Below are 22733 nucleotides of genomic sequence, written 5' to 3'. Positions count from 1 at the left end.
AATGAATGAGTGAATGAACATCAGCCAGGCAAAGAAGGAAAGAAAGAGAATTTCAATAGAGAAAGTATTATGTTGAGAACAGGATAATATGATGTGTTTAAGAAACTAAAAGAAGGCCAGCTTGGAGGTGACCTAGTGTGTTGGGGGTAGGGCTTGATGATTAAAGATAAGGCAGGAGAGATAATTCAGACAAAAGTTGAACTTCATGGAGGAGAAAAAAAAGCAAAGTGTCTTATTAAAATTTTAAGCAGGGGAGAAAAGGACAAAATTTACATTCAGAAAGGACAGTCTGGTTGCATTGTAGATTTAGATTGGGAGGGGAGATGGACTGGAAATAAGGAAGACCAGTTCAGAGTCTGTTGAAGTAATGCAGGCAGGAGACCTTGATGGCTAGCCTAGGGAGGTGCTAATGTGCAGCAGGATTCTGAAAGGGAGTTTTAAGCAATAATATCATGGTGATTATCAGTTAACAGGTAGGGTTGATGTCCTAGTTTCTGCTTAACAGAAAACTTTTTTTTAATTTATTCTGATTTGTTATACATGGTGAGTTCATTTCATGTTACACATATAGAGCACATTTTTTCAAGACACTGGTTGTACACAAAGTATTTTTACACTATTTGTTTCTTATACATGTACTTAAGGTAATGACTGTCTAACTCATTCCACCATCATTCCTATCCCCTTGCCCCTCCTTTCCCCTCTCTCCCCTTTGCTCTATCTAAAGTTCCTCCATTCCTCCCATGCTCCCCCACCAATTGCCATTATGCATCTGCATCCTCATATCAAAGAAAACATTTGGTCTTTGGTTTGGGGGGATTGGCTTGCTTCACTTAGCATTATCTTCTCCAATTCCATCCATTTACCTGCAAATGTCATGATTTTATTCTCTTTTAATGCTGAGAAATGTTCCACTGTGTATATATACCAAAGTTTCCCTATCCATTCATCTACTGAAGGGCATGTAGTTTGGTTCTATAATTTAACTATTGTGAATTGTGCTCCTACAAACATTGATATGGCTGTGTACCTGTAGTATGCTGTTTTTAAGTCCTTTGGGTATAAACCTAGGAGTAGGATAGCTGGGTCAAATGGTGGTTCCATTCCCAGTTTTCCAAGGAATCTCCATACTGCTTTCCATATTGGCTGCACCATTTTGCAGTCCCACCAGCAATGTATGAGTGTACATTTTCCCCACATCCTTGCCAACACTTACTGTTGTTTGTATTCTTAATAGTTGCCATCTGACAGGACTGAGATGAAATCTTAGAGTAGTTTTGATTTGCATTTCTCTAATTGCTAGAGATGTTGAACATTTTTCCATGTTTGTTGATTGATTGTATATCCTCTTCCAAGAAGTGTCTGTTCAGTTCCTTGGCCCATTTATTGATTGGGTTATTTGTTTTTTTGGTATTAAAGCTTTTGAGTGCTTAGTATATCCTAGATATTAGTGCTCTATCTGATGTGCTTGTAAAGATTTGCTCACATTCTGTAGGCTCTCTATTCACCTCACTGATAGTTTCTTTTGCTGAGAAGCAGCTTTTTAGTTTGAATTCTTTCCATTTATTGATTCTTGGTTTTAATTCTTGCATTATAGGAGTTTTATTAAGAAAGTTGGGGCCTAATCCAACATGATGGAGATCTGAGCCTACTTTTTCTTCCATTAGGTACAAGGTCTCTGGTTTAATTCCTAGGTCCTTGATCCACATTGAGTCGAGTTTTGTGCATGATGAGAGATAGAGGCTTAATTTCATTTTGTTACATGTGGATTTCCAGTTTTCCCAGAACCATTTGTTGAAAAGGCTATCTTTTCTCCAATGTGCATTTTTGGTGACTTTGACTAATATGAGACAACTGAAGTTATGTGGGTTAGACTCTGTGCCCTCTATTCTGTACCATTAGTCTACAAGTCTGTTTTGGTGCCAATACCATGCTTTTTTAGTTACTATTGCTCTGTAGTATAGTTTTAGGTCTGGAATAGTAATACCACCAGCTTTATTTGTATTGCTAAGGATTGTTTTGGCTATTCTGGATCTCTTATTTTTCCAGATGAAATTCATAATTGCTTTTTTTCTATTTATATAAGGGATGCCATTGAGATTTTGATTAGGATTGCATTGAGTCTGTATAGTGCTTTTGGTAGTATGGTCATATTGAGAATATTAATTCTGCCTATCCAAGAACAAAGTAGATCTTTTCATCTTCTAAGGTCTTCTTTAATTACTTTCTTCAGGGTGTTGTAGTTTTCATTATAGAGGTCTTTCACCTCTTTCATTAAATTTATTCCCAAGTATTTTTTTTTGAGGCTATTATAAATGGGGTGGTTTTCCTAGTTTCACTTTCACCAGATTTGTCACTGATGTGCAGAAAAGCCTTTGATTTATGGGTGTTGATTTTATATCTAGCTACTTTGCTGAATTCATTTATTAGTTCTAGGAGATTTCTGGTGGAATGTTTTGGGTATTCTGAGTATAGAATAATATTGTCTGCAATAGTGATAATTTGAGTTCTTCTTTTCCTACCTGTATCCCTTTAGTTTCTTTTGTCTGTCTGAAGTTTTCTTTCTTTGCTGTGTCTCTGTCCAGTTTTGGAATCAGGTCTTGATATTGGCCTCATAAAATGTGTTTGGAAGTGTTCCCTCTTTTTCTATTTCATGAAATAGTTTGAAAAGTATTGGTGTTCATTCTTCTTTAAAGGTCTTGTAGAACTCAGTTGTGTATCCATCCAGTCCTGGGCTTTTCTTGGTTGGTAGACTTCTGAGGACATCTTCTATTTCCTTGCTTGAAATTAATCTATTTAAATTGTGTATATCATCCTGATTTACTTTAGGCATATTGCCTCTGTGTTGATGTCTTCGATATTTTCTACTTTATTGTCATTGTAGAGGTCTTTCACCTCAAAATTCATTTTCAAAGTAATTTCTAATTACTTTCTGTATTTCTGGAGTATCAATTGTAATATTTCCTTTTTCATCACAGATGTTAGTAATTTGAGTATGCTCTCTCTTTTTCTTCGTTAGTATGGCTAATGGTTTATCAATTTTACTTATTTTTTCAAAGAGCCAACTTTTTGTTTTGTCAATTTTTTCAAGTGTTTCTTTTGTTTCAATTTCTTTGATTTCAGCTCTGATTTTAATTATTTTCTGTGTCCTACTGCTTTTGGGATTGATTTGTTCTTGTCTTTCTAGGGCTTTGAGATGTAATGTTAGGTCATTTATTTGTTGACTTTTTCTTCTTTTAAGAAATGAACTCCATGCATAGAACTTTCCTTTCAGCACTGCCTTTATAGTGTCCCAGAGATTTTGATATGTTGTATTAATGTTCTCATTTACTTCTAAGAATTTTTTAATCTCCTTCTTGATATCTTTTGCAACCCATTGTTCATTTAATAGTATATTATTTAGTTTCCAGGTGTTGGAGTAGCTTTTATTTTTTATTTTATCATTGATTTCTAATTTCATTCCATTGTGGTCTGATAGAATACAAGATAGTATCTCTACTTTTCTATATTTACTAATATTTGCTTTGTGGCATAACATATGGTCTATTTTAGAGAAGGATCCATGTGCTGCTGAGAAGAAAGTGAATTTGCTTGTTGATGAATAGTATACTCTACATATGTCAGTTAAATCTAAATTATTGATTGTATTATGAGTTCTACAGTTTCTTTGTTTAGCTTTTGTTTGGTAGATCTATCTATTGGTGAAAGAGGTGTGTTAAAAGTCACCCAGAATTATTGCATTGTGGTCTATTTAACTCTTGAACTTTTCCTTTTCCCTCGGGCTAGAAAGAGGTTGGGACACTTACCACCTGACTTTGCCTATGCAGCTGTATACGACAATTTAAGGCAAAACAAAACAAGAAGTTGGATGGAACCTGGAGCCCAAAATGAGCATGGGTTTAGAACAATCTATCCATCCCACCTCTGGACTGATACGTAAAAGATGAGAAAATGTCCAGCTTATTTGAGCCTTTGAATTTCTAGGTCTCTTTGTTATAGCAGCTGAGTCTGACCTTGGCGAACAGATAATTGCTTCTAGGTAACAGGTCCCCGGATGAGGAACCCCTGCGGGTATCTCCCACAGCCAGTTAAAGATACCCACATTCCAAATGGAGCTCAGTGACCTCTAACACTCACATCACAGCACCCTGAAAATGGCCACAGCTCCTTGCTTTCCTGTTTACACTCTCTCCCCAACCTGAGTCTACAGAAAGCACTGAGACAGAGATGACAATATGGTGTGACATACTCATGCACAGCATACTGGTCTTGTGGGTTTCTGTTACATTCAATGTCATAGTAGCGGTTACTTATATCTCACTAAGGTATTCAAGGGAGAAAAGGAGCCAGTCAGTTAAAGTAAAGATGCACTTTGGAATCAGGGTGCCTGGTGAAGTTGGCGGGAAGTGCTAGGCAGCAAATCCTGATCTCCTCACAACACAGAAAGGAGAGCAAAAAGGAAAATCAGAATGAAGAGGTGGATGACAAAAGAGATGTTCTCAAACTCAATATTTGAGAAGATAGGCTACCGGAGTAGAAAACAAACTAGGAGTCCCCTAACTCCAAACCCAAACCAGGACATGAAAAGCAGAAAGAGAAAGGTTGGGGGTGGGGGGAGCAGAAAAATCTCTTAAACTCACCCACTTAAAAACAGTTGAAAAGACAAGCAAAAATTAAAACATAACAGTAACAGCTGGGTCCTTAAAACAGAACAAACAGCTTAAAACCAAATTTTGGGAAAGAAAACTGAGCTGGGGGTCCTCAGCCATCTTGTGGGCCCCCCTCAGCCAATTAGTCACCCCTTAAATCAGCATGGCATCTTCCCATGCCCAGACAGTGGCAAATTAAACCAGAGGAAGTCCCCTGCAGTGGGACCTCTTAAGCATCTGGCCAAAGAACTTCTAGAAGGACCACTACTGGCACAAAATCACTGAAACGCCCCCCTCCCTCCCCCTCTCTGGGAACAAGGGGAACTGACTGGGCTGGTGGGCACCTCTGCTGGGAAGTGCACCTAACTCTGCTCAGCCTCTGTGCCCCAGGCAAAGGTGGAAAGTTCTGTACAGTGTCCACTCACTTAACTCAGACAGAGATAGCCACGAATCAGCTTTACACTCAAACAGAGTAGAGTGGATTCACCAGGGCCCAACCACAGACACTGGGGGGAAGTGGGCACCATAGGAAGCCTAGGGAGGGTCCTCAGGATTGCAGGCCTGTCCAAGAGGAAAGCTGACTGAATACCCAGTGATGTAGAGACCCGGTTCCCAGATGGTGGCAGCCATGGGCAGAAGCCTGCTTAGATAAGTTCCCTGAATACCCCCCAGGAAACTTAAGCAGAAGGCACATACAAAGATAGCCAGAGGGACATCAGTTAAGGCAGAAAATTACCAGAGCCCACACAGCAGGAAGTGGCTGCTGCCAGCCTTAACTGGCACCCAGCCTGACCACTGATCACAACTGGTGAGTGAAAGGGCATTCTTTGGATACTTGTGAGACCTTGCATCAGACTAACCAAATTGAGGGAATCAACATTCACCATTCACAACCTGGGGCAGTGGAAACAAGAATCCAGGTAAACTACCTGAGACCTTTCACTATAGTACCCCTGGGAGTGGCATTGGCTGGAGGAATACTTCTGTACCACAGAACACCCACAAAAAACCCACAACCAGAGTTCCTGCACTCCCAGACAGCCACCAGGACCTTCACTGCTGCAAAAAGTATCCTGTAGAGGGGAATAGGTATATGTGACCCCCAGCAATCACAGGGATAGTCCAGAGCCAGCAACCTGAAATCTTTCACATGATAGAAACAGCCATGCTGCAACACTGCACCCTCTGAGCAGTCAGCTGCATACCCTGGGCTGACAAACCAGAAGCTGCTACTAGGAGGTTCAGAGCAACTAGGGAATTGGCTCCTGTGTCCCTGAAAGTTGGGAGAGGCCCACAGCCAAAGACTGATGGACATCTGCTAAATGTGCAAACCCAAGTAAAATCTGAACCAAGACTCAACAAGAATTTTCTTCACCCTGACGTGTTTTACTATAAATAACTGTAATTTCAAGTTTGATCATATAAATACCTCCTTAACTTGAACTGTAATTGTTAACCCAATAGCCAACATTGTACCTTCAGCCCATTTGAATTTATTTTATCTTTGGTTTAAATAATTAATTGGAATCAACCTTCCTATATTGTTTTCCTAGCTCTAGTTTATACTTGCTCCTCTTACTTCTACTTATCCTCTTGCATTATTGGCTACTACCTCATATACCCACCATTCACCTATTTCTCCTTTCTACCTTGGGGTAAATTATTCATTTATATCTTCTATCTATCTATCTATCTCTTTCTGGGTCTCTTTTTTCCTCTTATTTTCCCCTAGTCTTTCTTCCTCCCCACTTTTAGCCCTCACTTAAGATTATAGTAAGTTTATTAAATTTAACAACTATTTTTTTTACCTATTTCAGAACTTTATTACAAGTATATACCTAATTTGAAGAACTGTGGAGAACAATAGAAATATATTTTTATTTCTCATAAGGTTGAACAGAATGAGGCTTGGCTCTGAATTGTCATAGTAAACAAGGCTCAGTGGCATCTCTTAAAGTGATACTGCTACTGGGATCAGCAGAGGTCACACACTGACTTAAAATACTATTATCTGGATATTCACCTAACCCAGGGCTCTTAAGAAAAAGAGGCTCACAAAGCAGTCCTTCACTCAAAAGAAGAGGTGAGACCTATACAAAGATATGGGTAGACATACAACTTGAAAAAACAAAAGAACAATTCATCCCAAACAGCACATAATGCTTCAACAACTGATTTCATTGGCACCACAGTGAAGGAAATGTCAGAGAAGAAATTTAGAAAGTTCATAGTTAAAATATTCTATAAACTAAAAGAAGATATAAGGAATGAAATCAGAGAGAAAATATAGAAAGTTAAAAAAAATCACTTCAATAAAGAGATAGACATTCTGAAAAAGAACCAAACAGAAATCTTGGAAATGAAAGACTCAATAAACCCAATTAAAAATTTGATGGAAAGCATCACCAATAGATCAGACCACTTTGAAGCTTGATTTTCAGGCCTCAAATACAAAATATATAATCTTGAAAATAAAGTTGACAATGAAGAATAGATTACCATAACTAACCATGAGAAGAGTATTCAAGAAATCTGGGATAATATTAAAAAGCCAAAATTGAAATTAATTGGATAGATGAAGGCTCTGAAACACAAACTAAAGTGATACACAGACTTTTCAATGAATAATACTAGAAAATTTTTCAAACTTTAAGAATTAAATGGAAATTCAAATACAAAAAGTATATAGGACTTCAAATATACAAAATCACAATAGATCCACTCCAAGACACATTGTAATGAAAATGTCAGACATAAAGGATAAGAATAGCATTTTAAAAGCAAGAAAAAATGACTGATCCCATTTAGAAGTAAATCAATCCAGATTTTAACTAATTTCTTAATCAAGACATGAAAGCCAAGAGTGTTTGGAATAATATATACCAAGTCTAAAAGAAAATGAATGCCAACCAAGAATACTATACCCAGCAAAATTAAGCTTCAGAATTGAGATGAAATAAAAATCTTCCATGATAAGCAGAAGCTAAAAGAACTCTTAAATAGAAGGAATGCACCACAAAACATACTCAATAAAATATTTCATGAACAAAAAGTGAAAAACAAAATGAAAACCATCATAGGAAGGAATTATACCAGAAGAATGGTCAATTAACAGAGAATCAAGTCTGATTTAAACATTAGAAATAAATAAAAATGGCAAGAAATAAAAATCATCTTTCAATAATAACATTGAATGCAAATGATTTAAACTCTTCAATCAAAAGACATAGGTTGGCAGATGACATTTAAAAACAAGACCCAACAATGTGCTGGTCTGTAAGAGACTCACCTCCCAGGCAAAGAAATCCACAGTCTGAAGGTAAAAGGATGGGGAAAAAAACAAACATTCACATGAGACTCATAAACAAGCCAGGGTAGCTATTTTCATTTCAGATAAAGTGGACTTAAAGCCAAAATTAATCAGAAGATACAAAGAAGGTCACTTCATACTGCTTAATAGAATCATATAGCAACAAGGTATAATGATCTTAAATATTTATGCCCCCCCAAAATGGAGCATCCTCTACATACATCAAAGAAGCCCTTCTCAATATTAAAAATCAAATAGACCACAATACAATAATAATGGGTGACTTTAACACTCCTATCTCACCACTGAATAGATCATCTCAAGCTAAACTAAATAGAGATTCTACAGAACTAAAAATACAATAACAGCTATCTATAGAATATTTCATCCATGAATGACTAAATTTACTTTCTTCTAAGCAGCACATAATACATTTTCTAAAATAGACCATATTTTAAGTCACAAAGTAAATCTTTGAAGATGCAAAAAAAAAATAGAGATAATACTTTGCATTCTATTGGATCATAATGAAATTAGAAATCAATGATAAAATAAAAAACAGAAAGCACTCTAACACATGAAGATAAATAAATACTTTGAATGATGAATGGATAACAAAAAAAATCGGGGGAGAAATTTTTAAAATCTTTGAAATAAATGAGAATAATGATCAAAAATACCAAAATCTCTGGGACAATATGAAAGCAATTTTAAGAGGAAAGTTCATATTATTGAGCTCATACATTAAAAGAACAGAAAGATACCAAATAAATACTCTAACATTACAGCTCAAGACCCCAGAAAAAGAACAAACAAATACCAAAATCAGTAAAAGACAGGAAATAATTAAAATCAGAGCTGAAACCAATGAAATTTCGATTCAAAAAATACAAAAGATGAACAAAACAAAGAGTTGGTTTTTTGAAAGGATAAAAAAATTGATAAACCCTTAGCCAAACTAACCAAAAGAGGGGAAAAAACTCAAATTAACAAAAGTCTAGATGAAAAAGGAAATATAAACACAGACACTACTGAAATCCAGGGGATCATCAGGAACTATTTTGAAAATGTATACTAAGCTAGAAAATCTTGAAGGCATGGGCAAATTCCAAGAGACACGTGATCTACCCAAATTGAACCAAGAGGATGTAGAACACTTCAACATATCAATTTCAAGTAGTGAAATTGAAGCAGCTGACAGAAGTCTTCCAACAAAGAAAAGACCAAGACCAGATGGATTCTCAGCCAAGTTCTACCAGACCTTCAAAGAAGAAGTAATACCAACCCTCCTCAAATTATTCCATGAAATAGAAAAGTAAGGAACACTGCCAAACTCATTCTATAAAGCCAATATCAATCTGATATCAAAACCAAAGACACATCAAAGAAAGAAAACTTGAGACCAACATCACTGATGAATATAGATGCAAAAATTCTTAATAAAATATTGTCAACCTACGTACCCCCCCCCCCCAAAAAAAAAAACATTAAAAAGAATGCACCAAGATCAAGTGGGTTTCATACCAGGGATGCAAGTTTGATTCAACATATAGAAATTAATAAATGCAATTCACCACATAAATAGACTTAAGGACAAGAATCACATGATTATCTCAATAGATGCAGAAAAAGCATTTGACAAAATACAGCATCCACCCATGTTTAAAACACTAGAAAAACTAGGGATTGAAGGAACATACTCAACATTTTAAAGGATATATATGACAAACCCAAGGCCTACATTATTCTGAATAGAGAAAACCTGAAATCATTTCCTCTAAAAACAGGAACAAGACAGGATGCCCACTTTTACCACTCTAGTCAAAGCAATCAGGCAAGAGAAGGAAACTTAAAAGATAAGAATAGAAAAAGAACAACTCAGATTCTCTCTGTTAACTAATGACATAATCCTATATTTAGATGACCTGAAAAACTCCACCATAAGACTTGTAGAGCTCAAAAATAAATTCAACAAAGTAGCAAGATACATGATAAACACTTATACATTAATCACATTCCTATATTCAATAATGAATCTGTTAAAAAAGAAATTAGAAAAACTATCCCATTCATAATAGCCTCAAAAAAATTAATATGTGGGAATCAATCTAAAAAAAAAAAGAGGTGGAGGACCACTATAATGAAAACTATAGAACAGGAAAGAAAATTTTGAAGAAGATCTTGGAAACTGGAAAAACTGCCCATGTTCTCAGATAGACAAAATTAATATTGTCAAAATGGCCATATTTCCAAAAGTGCTATACAGATTCAATGCAATTCCCATCAAAATTCCAATGATGTTCTTCATAGAACTAGAGAAAGCAGTTAGGCAATTCATTTGGAAAAATAAGAGACGCAGGATAGTCAAAGCAATCTTCAGCAAGAAAAGCAAAGCATGAGACATCACAATACTAGACCTACAGGGCTATAGTAACAAAAAAACAGCATGGTATTGGCACCAAAACATGCATGAAGACAAATGGAATAGAAGAAAAGACACAGAGACTAATCCACATAAATATAATTATCTCATACTAGATAAAGTCACAAAAAACACACATTGGAGAAGACAGCATTTTTAACAAATGGTGCTGGGAAAACTAGAAATCAATATATAGCAGAATTAAATTTAACTCTATCTCTCACCCTGCACAAAATTCAACTCAAAGTGGATCAAAGATCTAGGAATTAGACCACAAACCCTGCAAGTGCTAGAAGAAAATATAGGCCCAACACTCCAACATGTCAGCTCAGAAACTGACTTCCTTAAAAAGACTCATAAATTGAAAGAAATAAAATTTAAAAATCAGTAAATGAGATGGCATCAAGTTAAAAAGCTTCTTCATAGCAAAGGAAATAATAAAGAGTATGAAGAAAGAGCTTGAAGAATGGAGAAAATTGTTGTATACCCAGCATTGATATCCAAGATATACAATGAACTCAAAATACTTAACACCAAAAACCAAATAACCCACTCAATAAATGATCAAAGGAACTAAACAGACTCTTCTCAAAATAAGAAATACAAATGGTCAACAAAATATATAAAAAAATGTTCAACATCACTCTAATTAGAGAAACGCAAATTAAAACTACTCTGAGATTTCATCTCACTCTAGTCAGAATGGCAATTATCAAGAATACAAGTAACGATAAATGTTTCTGAGAATGTAGGGGCAAAGGTACACCTATACCTTGTTGGTTGGACTGCAATTTAGTGCAACCACTCTGGAAAGCAGTATGGAAATTTCTCAAAAAACTAGGAATGGAATCACCACATGACCCAGCTATCCCATTCCTTGGTATGTATCCAAAAGATTCAAAATCATTATACTACAGTGATATAGCCTCACCAATGTTTATAGGAGCTCAATTCACAGTAGTTAAGCTTTGGGGCCAATCTAGATGTTCTTCAACATATGAATGAATAAAGAAAATATGGTATATATACACAAAGGAGTATTACTCAGCCATAAAGAGAATGACTTTATAATGTTTACTGGTAAATGCATGAAACTGGAGAGTATCATGCTAAGTGAAAATAGCCACTCCCCAAAAGTCAAAGTTTGAATGTTTTCTCTGATATGTGGAAGGTAATCCAAAATAAGTGGGTGGGGGAATAAAAAAAAATAGAAGAAAAGTCACAGGAGTAGACAAAGGGGAATGAACAGAAGGGAGGAGGGATAGAAGAAGGAAAGACAGTGGAATGAATCTGACCTAACTTTCCTATGTACATATATGAATATACCACAGTGAATCTCACTATCATCTATATCTACAAGACATTAATTTAAAAAGTATATACGTATAAGTAAGTAGCAGAAAGATCAGGAAAGGAAACAGGGGGAGAGAGGAGGGGGAGAAAAGGGGGCTAAGTTAGAACAAATTATATTCTTTGCTTGATAATTATATTGAAATAAATCCTAATATTATGTATAACTAAAAAGAACTAATAAAAAATTAAAAATAAAGATACACTTCAACTCTTGGTGCCACATTTTAGCAGTCCCAAATATAGGTAGCAATCATCCAATGAAAGATTTTATAAGCAAAACTCACAATGATTTTTGAAAATAACCCTTGTGCATACTGAATGGTCAGCATGTTACTATCATTTGTTCTTTGAACTATTAGCACTGTACTCCCCACATGGCAGCTGTCTGTTACTTTTCTCAGTGACATCCTTCTCATTTTTTCCCTATTATCCACTATACTAAATATATATGGAAATATATATTTTTTCCGAAACAGAAGCTCCTAAATTGCTGAACTGGTTCATTAAAACATTTTTATTTTCATAAGAATTAGTGTTTGTTTCTGGTTATAAACCTAATAACAAACATCCTTTTATTGCCTCATTGACAATTACACAGTATCCCTACCCTCTTTACTTACTGAGTTTTATGGAAACTATTTCAACAGAGTAGACATTTGTCATCACAGGAGAAACTCCCATTTAGACATTAACTACCTTGGCTTTATTAGAAACTCATTTTCCACAGATGTCCAGCCATGATTTGTTTCTTTTTATCAGGAAATAAATAATATCAGATAATAGCTTCCTGTGGCAGAGGTTACATCTTTATTATACCCAGAGAAATAGATACCAACCAGTCAGAGAACAGCCAGATGGCTCACTGTTCTTATCAATAAAATTTAATTTTCACTAAGTCAGTTGCTATCAAGCTAATTTTTAAATAGGAAACAGACATTTAAGAATCTTATAAGAAAGGACTGGGAATGTCGCTCAGTGGTAAAGCACTTGCCTACCATGCACAAGGAACTAGGTTCAATCCCCTTTACTCCCTACAAAAAAAAAAAAAAAATCTTACAAGAAGCAGTATAAGTCATCTATGAGAGTTTCCAATTTGCACGAACACTGATCTAGTTATTAATACTTGCTTCTTCTTCTCCCTTGAAGCCCAAGGCAGACACTGGGCATCTTCCTTGATACTCAGCCAATCAATTACAAATTCTATCAGTTCTAACTTGTATTATCTCTTGAGTCTGCATACTCCATATTTCCAATATCAAAGCCTTATGGTAGTGATCATCATCTGTACCTGTTTCCTTGAAAAACCAATTTGGATGCACCCTCTTCTTTTTCCTCCTTGCTATCCAATGGTCTTTCAAAAATGAAAGGAAGTGAATTGCCTAAATGTGGCTTTCTTTAAAGTCTGCATGATCCCCTACCTTGCCTTATTTTCTGACCTCGTTTGCTGCTCCGTTCACACCCTATGCTTACCTCTGACACTATTTTCCACTTATATCAGAACTTGGCAGCTCCCCCAACTAGATCAAATTAACTTTACCTCTGTGCCTTGGCAAACACAATTCCTTTTTCCTCTAACGCCCTTTTCCCTCTCCTCCCCACCGCCTGCCATCTGATTCTCTCTTTTATTTTCATAGTATGCATGGCTTTCCAATGAAGACTTCTTAGACCTTCCAGATTAGACAAGGTAACCTTCCTTAGGCTCCCCAGAATCTAACTGAATGTTTGATAAACTTTACTAACAAACAACACCATTGTCAATATTAACTAGTTTGTGGTATTTTGCACAAATGATTGGCAGGGGGAAGGCTGTGCTCAGGCATGATTATTTCTCTAATGTCCAATTCTGATTCATCCACCTCCCACCTTGGACTTGATGACGTCACTAATATGCTAGGGGCTTAGTTAGGAACTGCAATAAGGTGCTAGTATCAGAAAACTCACAGAACTAACAGAAGCTTAAACAAAATAGTTTATTGCTCTCTCACAGAAAAGAGTCTATGGATAGGCAGTCCAGGGTTGATACTGCTGCATACAGTCATCAGGAAAGTGTCTTTAGCATGTGACTTCAATTCACAAAGCCACAAAATGTCTCTGGGTCTCTAGATCTTCAATACAAACAAGGAAAGGTTAAAAGAGTAAAAGGGATAAAAGGAGACTCTTCCTGATGCCCCACCAATTGTCTTCAGTTTAGAGCACATTAACCACTCCTAAATGCAAAAAGCACTTTCACCCAGTCATTTACTTGAGTGCACTGATGTCTCCCATAACATCTTACTCTTTAGTAAGGGGATAGTGAATCCTGGGCAGGCAACTAGCAATTTGTTCCACACTCAACCTAGCTTTATAATCCATTCTTTAATAAAATAGTTACCTTGTTTCATAAATGCAAATTTCATGTAATCTGGGACATAGTAACTTATTTAGCAATGGGGGGTCACAGGAGGGACTTTTAAAACAGCACACTTCAAATATGAATAAGGTACTAAAAATTCAAATTACATGTGATCTTTTGGGAATGCATCTCTCATGCACAGTGAGGGATGCTCTCACACAAAGATCTCACTCATTCACTCAGGTATTATCTACACTGAGCTATTAAGGGGTAACATTGAGTGTACCACCATTTTTGCTCTTTAGCTGATAACATAGAATTATTTTCCCCCTTTTGAGGCAGAGTGAAGTTCAGTGACATATGCAAAATCACATCACTGGTGACAGCAACAACATTCAAACCCAGGTCTGCCCATGCTGTCTCTACTCTGTGGTAGAAATTCTCTACAAAGTCTACCCCACCCCACCAACAACCTGAACTAAGATTCTACCACTCCAAAAATAGAATTTCTATAGTGTCACTCAGTAACTGATCCCAGGATGGCCTGGGCTTAAAGGGAATGATTGACCACTGTCTTGAACTTAAGCACTAGAAGGGTCTGTATAAATCTTTGAAAATCATTCTAATCATTTCTGATGTGAGAACATTTTAGTTACTCCAGTGAACTGAACAGAGTCACACCAATGAGTTGCACTGCCAAGGGAGAATGTAGGCCTCAGGCTCTTGTTAATTCTAGATGTTCTTCCTCTGCATCTCCCCTCAGCTTTCTCTTTCCTAAATCAAAATCCAGCTTACCATCCATTGCATTTTCAAGTCATTCCAAGATTTTCCTAATAAGAATTCATTATTCCTTGCTCTCAGCTTAAATTATACTTTGAACATCTGCTATAGTACTTCATTTCTTCTGCTCTATATTACTTTTGCATGCTGATGTCTTCCAGATTATAAACCCATTAAAGACTTATTTTTATAAGCCCAAGCATATAGTTCACTGTGTTGTCTATGCTAGGTGTCTAACATGTATTTATTGAATGAAAAAAATGATATTTTAACATTTCTTTAAACTGTTTCCATTAAAAGGAATCTCTCTCTAGATTAAAAAAAAGCATGTTCATTTCTCTATATTAGTACTGTCTGCATTGTACTGGTTTTTGTTGGGTAGTTTGTCTGTTTGCGCATTTAAAGTGTCCTCCAGGATAATATAAGTTCTCTACCATTAGTCTTTGATGCCATTCCCTACTGCCCAGCACGACAACAGAGCCGCACCCAAGTACCAAATAAATGGAAAATAAGTAAAAAGATCCTCTTCCCCAGGCACTCATAAGATTTTTGCAATTTCAATCTAAATCTTTTCAGAACCCACAAGAGACAAATATCTCAAAACAGCCATTGCATTCTTCCGAAGAAATAACTGTGGCATGTGTTAAAACATCAAACTGGCAGATATGTAACATGTCTTCGGAAAACTGGGAGTGTGGTTGTCAAGGAGAAAAGATATGAGGACAAAAGTCTTTGGAGCTGTATAATTATCTGTTCCCACAATAGTGCTGACTTCTAACCAACCACAGCACTCCAATGGCATTCAACAGTAAGCAATTCTTACTCGTGCCTTTGGGGTGGTTGATTAAGCAATTCTGAAGATCTTAGCTCGGTGGTTCTCATCTCAGACAAACTTACATGTATGGGGAATGTTTTGATGTACAGGGGTCAGTTGGTTTTCAGCCAATATAGTATGTTCTTTGCTTAAATAACTGGGCCTACTTATCTCTGTTCCAAGAGTCTCTAAACACACAACAAATTAGAACAGATATTCTTATGATGAAGAGGGTAAGAATGAAAGCAGATTCCCAAGTGCCATCAAGCCTTTACCTCATGCTTACCAACAACTCCTTGACCTAAGCAGGTCTCCTGACTGAGGCCAGAGTCAAAATGAACAGTCCTGTAAAATTATGTAGCAAAGAACTTGGAGAGACTGAGAAATGGTGCTATTATTATGAATTTACCACAGGATAAAGACTGTGTTACTTGCTTAAATCTTTTGCCCCAATACATAATAGTAGGCTTAATATATATCTGTTGAACAGATGCACAGATCAATGAATGAACAGAACAATGGAGGAATTAATGAAGCTAGTTTATGGAGCTCTTAGCAGAGACAAGTCATTAATAATTCAACTATCATCTTGATGATGCCAGCAAGAAAACATTGGCCCACAGATTTCTGCAAGGTCTAATGCAATATCTTACAGAATAGAAAGAAGCATGACTTTATTGAGTCCATCAAGTAGCTCCCAGGATTAATTCTTCAGAATCTTTCTTTGATGAATATTAATTACTTTCCATGGTGTCCCCTCTTTTTTAGTTATCACCAATCTTCCTGTATAATTAAGCTGAGTTTTGAATCACAGTTGTATTAAGGACATTCTAACCTCCAATTCTTATATCCCCACTAAATAAAGTTAGGGCATCAGAGATGTATCTTTGATCTCAAATGTAAACTCTTCATTGCAAGAGCAGCAACATTAAAAAGCCCCCTGATTCATAGTTAATCTCTGATAAGGACATGCAAAATTTTTCTGGAGTTTTTAGACAAATCTCTACGCAGGAAACTTTAGTGGAGAAGAAAATCCTCCATTGTTGATTACTTTGCAACAGAAAATTATAAACTGAAACTCAAAACTGGTGAAGCCTTCTCTGCATTCCTTTTCTCTAAACCCAGGAACAGGTAGCATTCTAGTAAAAGAGATTTAATTTAAAAAAAAAGATGGAGAGGTTGGAATGGTGAGACTTCTATATTTCACTGCAAGGAAATGGTGGAAAAACAACATCCATGTTCCAAAAAATAAATCCAAAGTCTTTTGGTGAGCTCTGAATGGTAATCAAGTGGTAGATATTAATTATTAATACTATGAAACATTCCAATTGCCCTGAGGGACATGAAATGTTGGCTATATATTCCTAATAAAGACTAACATGTATTGACTTTTTCCCCCATATTTCTTATTAGTACATTATAGTTGTACATATGGTGGGATTTTGGTTACATATTTGTACATGCACACAAAATAACAATGTAATTCAGTCAATATCATTCCCCAGCCCCTTTCCTCTACACTACCAATCTCCCTTAGACTTTCTTTAGATTCCCTCCCCCACCAAATTTATTTTCCTTTTTCCTCTCTAGTTTCCAAACATAAGAGAAAACATATTACCTTTGGCCTTCTGAATTTGTGGCATGTGTTAAAACATATAGCCACTTAACATATAGTCTGAAGTTCCATCCATTTTCCTGCAAATGACATAATTTCATTTTTCCTTGTGGCTTAATAGAACTCAGTGTGTATATCTACACCACATTTTCTTTATTCATTTATTCTTCGAAGGATACCTAGGCTGGTTCCCTAGTTTAGCTATTGTGAATTGCTGCTGTAAACATGAGTGTGCATGTTATTATTTTAGTATGGTGACTTTAATTCTTCAGAATAAATACAAGGAGTGGTATTCCTAGTCATTTGAGCAAACTACATATTGATTTTCATAGTGGTTATACTAATCTACAATCCCACCAACAGTGTAAAAGTGTTCTTACGTTCATTGACTCAGGCTCTGTGCTAAGTGTTCTTCATTTATTATCTCACTTAATCCTCACTACATCTCATAAGATGGATGGGTATTTTTCATATCTCTATATTTTTCCTACACATTTTATAAAGGAAATATCTTCTTCTAATAATTGTATGGTAATCATGGCCCGTGGCTTGACCAAGGCACTATTATCCTGGCATAATAGTTAACATCATCTTTTACTTTCAAAAGTGTTTTGATTTAGATGATAATTATGGTCATCTGATAAAGAAACTTGCCAAATAGTTACTAAATGGAGGAACCAGGACTAGAAGCTAGGCCAGCAACTCTGCCACACTGAAAACTTCCTTGTCTTATACTCAACCAACATGATGACCGACACAGACCATTCCTCTAGAACTAACAGCTTATGTCTGGGAACTAAAGATGTAGAGGTACTCAAGTGCATTAAGACTACAAAGTGGAATTTCAATTAATTCAAGTTGTATATATCACAAAAATACTGGAAAAAATCTGAATTACCCAAAGAACTGGAAAAAAAAAAAAAAGGATAGATGTTGACCAAATCAAAGTCCCTGATATCAGTCTTTCAGACAGAACTAAAAAATATATATATATAAAACACATTAAAATATATATTTATATTTACACATATATATTTACATATATATTTATATTTACATATTGTATATATATTTATATTCACACACACACACACACACACACACACACACATATATATATACACACACACACACACATTGAAAAGTCCAAGATTCTATTTCTGCTCTCAGATAAAAGGGAAAAAAATTTACAATTGGTATATCCTTCCTCTTTCCCATTAATCTTGCTACCAGTAAATATACTAATTTCTATATATGCAACAGAAAGGATAGTTTGTATCTCCAATGAGGGCCAATTTGAGTAAAACAGAAATCCACAAAATCATAAATTCCTTCTTTCACAGTCCCTTCTCCCTACACTAGTAAGAAATATGTACATTAGCCACAGAGAAATAAATGTAAAGTACCTAAAGAAGAAATTTGTAGGGGAAACGGAAATACATGAATGTCTTGTATTTACTCATTATGCATGGATTTCTTAAGAAAAAGCAATCACCTCAGTTCTTCAGGTCTATTGACTAATCTGCTAATGTATAGACTAGCAATTCAAGCACATTCTTATGCAAATCAAGATGGAAAAAAATTAACTTGGAGGAGTGGATGCTTGTTCATATAGAAGAATCACCATTAAATTCATTTGATAAAATATATTGACTAAATTAAAGAAGGGGAAATAACTAGTCCAGAAAAATGAAAATAATAGAAGTCAGTCCAAATTATAAGAACAGAAATCAAAACAGACTCAGAGAAGGAAAAAAGCAACTAGAGTAAGCACATGGAAATGTGAAAGAAGAGAAATAAAAATAAAGCCTTCTTGCAGAATAATAAGAAAGTGTGGTAGTGACTTTAGGAAGTTGCTCCCCCAAAGTATAACAAACTGAGGGAAACCGGGGAACATCTGAATTCCAGGGCATGAAGTACAGTAAAAAACAGATGTTTTCAGTTGCTCCTCTGCCTGGAGAGAACTACAAGAGCAAAGATGAACATCCCACTTAGGATAAAATAAGGGAGAAAGACAGAGAAAGAGAAAGGAAATTCACTGACTCATAGGGAAAGAAAGGCATTGGGTGGCCTTTTAGCCATCTGCCTGACATTATCCAGAGCCACACCTAAATCATCCCAAGCAGATGAGACCTCTGGAGAATAGCTCCCAGGGTCCCCCTCAGACACAGTGTTCCAGGATGGAATACTGGTCAGAATGCTTTTCTTCTTACTATTCGAGCCCATGCCCTAAGATTATTCTCTTTCATTCTGTTTGCAGTAGAGATAGAAAGCAGGCAAGCCCCTCACTGACTAATTTTCTTACAGAGCCAACAGGCAAACGCATTACACTGCAGTATAAAGATACCACCATCACCTCCCATTGTCACCTCCAGGCTCACTCATTTGATCCTCTGTTTGGGAAATGAAACTGCATCCTAGTGGTGGCTGTTTAGACATGGGTTCCAACTGTAGAGATGCCTATATATACTAAAGGATGACTGTCAGACCACAGAGAGGCAACAAAGAACTCAAACCTGGCCAACAGAGGCATAAGACAGCTCGGTATTTCGATAGCTCTCATTGCTTCTGTCAACTCCTGCTGGAGTCCCTTGTAGGTGGGGCAAATACAACATTACTAATACTATAAATAATAAGAAGAACTATAGAAAATTACATAGTTACTATTTATTTGTGCTCACTGTGTATGGTGGCAGAAGAATGACCTCCTGTCTCATATTAATGGTATCCTAATCCTCAGAAACCATGAATACGGTATTCTGCATTGCAAAGGGGAACTAAGGTAGCAAATGAAATCAGGTTGTTAGTAAGCTCAAAGCTTTTCTGCTATGATAAGGAATAAAGCAGAGAAATGTCCTCTCACCACCACTTTTCAACTTCATACGCTAATCCTAAATGATGCACTAAGACAAGAAAAACAAATAACAGGCATACAGAAGAAAAGGAAGAAATAAACCTGTCTTGGCAGATGACATGATCTATGTAGAAAATCTGAAAGAATCAACACAATTATTGGAGCTAATAAGTAATTATAGCAAGGTTGCAGGACACACACAAAAAATGTGAGTCAACAGCTATGTACCGATAATGAACAAATGATATTTGAAATTAAAAATATATCTTGCTATCTACATTAGCAAAGTGAAATATTTAGGCATAAACCTAACAAAATTTATACATCTTTATGTGAAAATTACAAATTTTTGATAAAGATATCAAAGAAGAACTAAAAACTGATGAGATATTCTATATTCAGGTATAGGAAGACAATATTGTCAAGATGTCACTTTTTTTCTAACTTTTGATCTATAGACATAGTATGGCCCAATTTAAAAAAAAAAAAACATTTTATTTTGTAGATGTTAATAACCTTGTTCTAAAGTTTAGATAGAGAGGCAAAAGACACGTGAGTTGGCAGGTAGAATTAAGGTTGTTTGTTGGTTAACTGATCCTACAATGGAAAATTATCCTGAATTATCACAGAGCATACAGTCTAATCACAAGCAGCCTTAAAAGTAAAAGAAGGGGTAAAAAAAAAAGTCAGTGTCAAAAAGATGCAATGTAAAGAAGACTTAACTAGCTACTGCTGACTTTGAAGGTGGAGGAAATCAGTGAGTGCAGTCATAGTCCAGTGGCTGGAAAAGGAAAAAAAAAAAAAAAAAACTGATTCTTTTAGAGATCCGGGAAAGGAAGACAGCCTTACCCACACCTTAACTTTAGCCCATTTATACCCAATTTGGACTTCTGACTTTCACACTTTAAGGTAATAAATACGCATGTTTTGATCTACTTAATTTGTGGTAATTTGTTATATCAACAATAGGAAACTAATATACTATGCTAAACTTTGGGATAAGTGTTTCCTACCCAGTTCTAATTCTCACAAGCACTCCAACTAAGCCATGCTGTTGGGTTTCTACAAATGAAGACACTCGGCCCCGGATGTAAAGTGATGCTGTGGTTTGGATGTGGTTTGAATGTGTTCCAAGGTTGGTCTTCAGTGGGGCAGTGTTGGAAGGTGGGTGGAACCTGTAAGAGGTGGGGATGGTGATTAGGGCCCTGGGGTCTCTGACCTTGGAGGGGATTAACGTAGTTCCTGTGGGATTCTGGTTAGTTAGAGCAAGCATGCCACCTCCCTGCTTTCTGGCTTCCTGTCTCACCACGTGAGATCTCTGCTCACAAGCACTTCCACCACGATGCCAGATGCCACCTGTATTGATGGGATGCAGCCAGGGCTACACTCTCCAGAGCTGGTGTCATGCTGTTTAGATTTCCACCCTTCAAAACTGTGAGCTCAATAAAAGTCTTCTCTTTCTGAACTAGCCAGCTTCGGCTCTGTTGTGATAACAATTGAAAACAATCTAATACCAGAGTCTTGTCTAAGCCCCCAGTAAAATACAGAACTGGTAAATCCCAGTCTGTTGGACTCCAAAGTCTATTTCTCCTTTCTACTAAAAATGAACACAGGTGCTATCGAACATTATACAACCTTTGCTCCACGTTCTGTTCAGATATGCACTGCTCCACCTCACCACCTCAGCTGCCAGACTGACTCCCGAGAAGCTGAATAAAGCAAAAAAAAAAAAAAAAAAAAAAAAAGTCAGTGCCATTTTAAAATAGCTCCCTATCTAAATGGCCAAATGAAAGTACTATTTTGGTCTAATTGGTCCAACTGGCTCTGTTTGATACTTCATTTATTCAATGTATGTGGCTCTTTTGAGGAAAAACATGGAAGGGGCAAGGGGTGACTCGTAAATGCAGCCTAAAAGCTTGGCTGAAAGAGCTTTAAATCAATAAGCAAGGCAATGCTTTGGTATGGGAAATTTACTAGTCAGGTTTGAAATGCTTTTTGTTTTTGTTTTTGTTTTTTGTAATTAATTACTGTTGATAATGCTTTCTGTTATTATTTTTACAATTAATTACCAAACAGTGATAATAGGCAACATTGGTTAAATATACAGAGATAAGAAATCAGAATCAAAACTGGAGTGCACATTCATGGAATGCTAAAATGCTCACATAAGAATTACACACTAATTCAACTACAATAAAAAAATTACACTTGAAGAGCTTATTATATACTATTTCTTCCCCTTCTGAGAAACATTTGAGCAGAAGCCTAGCATGGTTACCATGGCAACTATAATGCAAAATTGGCAGTAACTTTATGAATTGCAAATTCCTCTAAGGGTGTCGGGGATTTTTTTCTACTTCCATTTTTAACCATCTCATATGCATTATTCCAGCAATATGTTAAACAAGATTTTTGGGAACTCATGCATCACTTTGAAATAAGCTATGTTTTAAGCCCTCAAATTCCATTATTCTAACAAGAGCAGGCTAAACAGGGAACACCTGATTTACCTAATTTTACATCATCCATTGTTTTTAACTGAGTTCTTAGCACATTTGATCACCCTCACTTTTTCTGAACAGGATCCAGGTAGTCAGTGAATGA

The sequence above is a fragment of the Urocitellus parryii genome, chromosome 1 (assembly GCF_045843805.1).
Source record: "Urocitellus parryii isolate mUroPar1 chromosome 1, mUroPar1.hap1, whole genome shotgun sequence".
NCBI classification, from domain to species: domain Eukaryota; kingdom Metazoa; phylum Chordata; class Mammalia; order Rodentia; family Sciuridae; genus Urocitellus; species Urocitellus parryii.
This window is presented reverse-complemented; position numbering follows the sequence as displayed.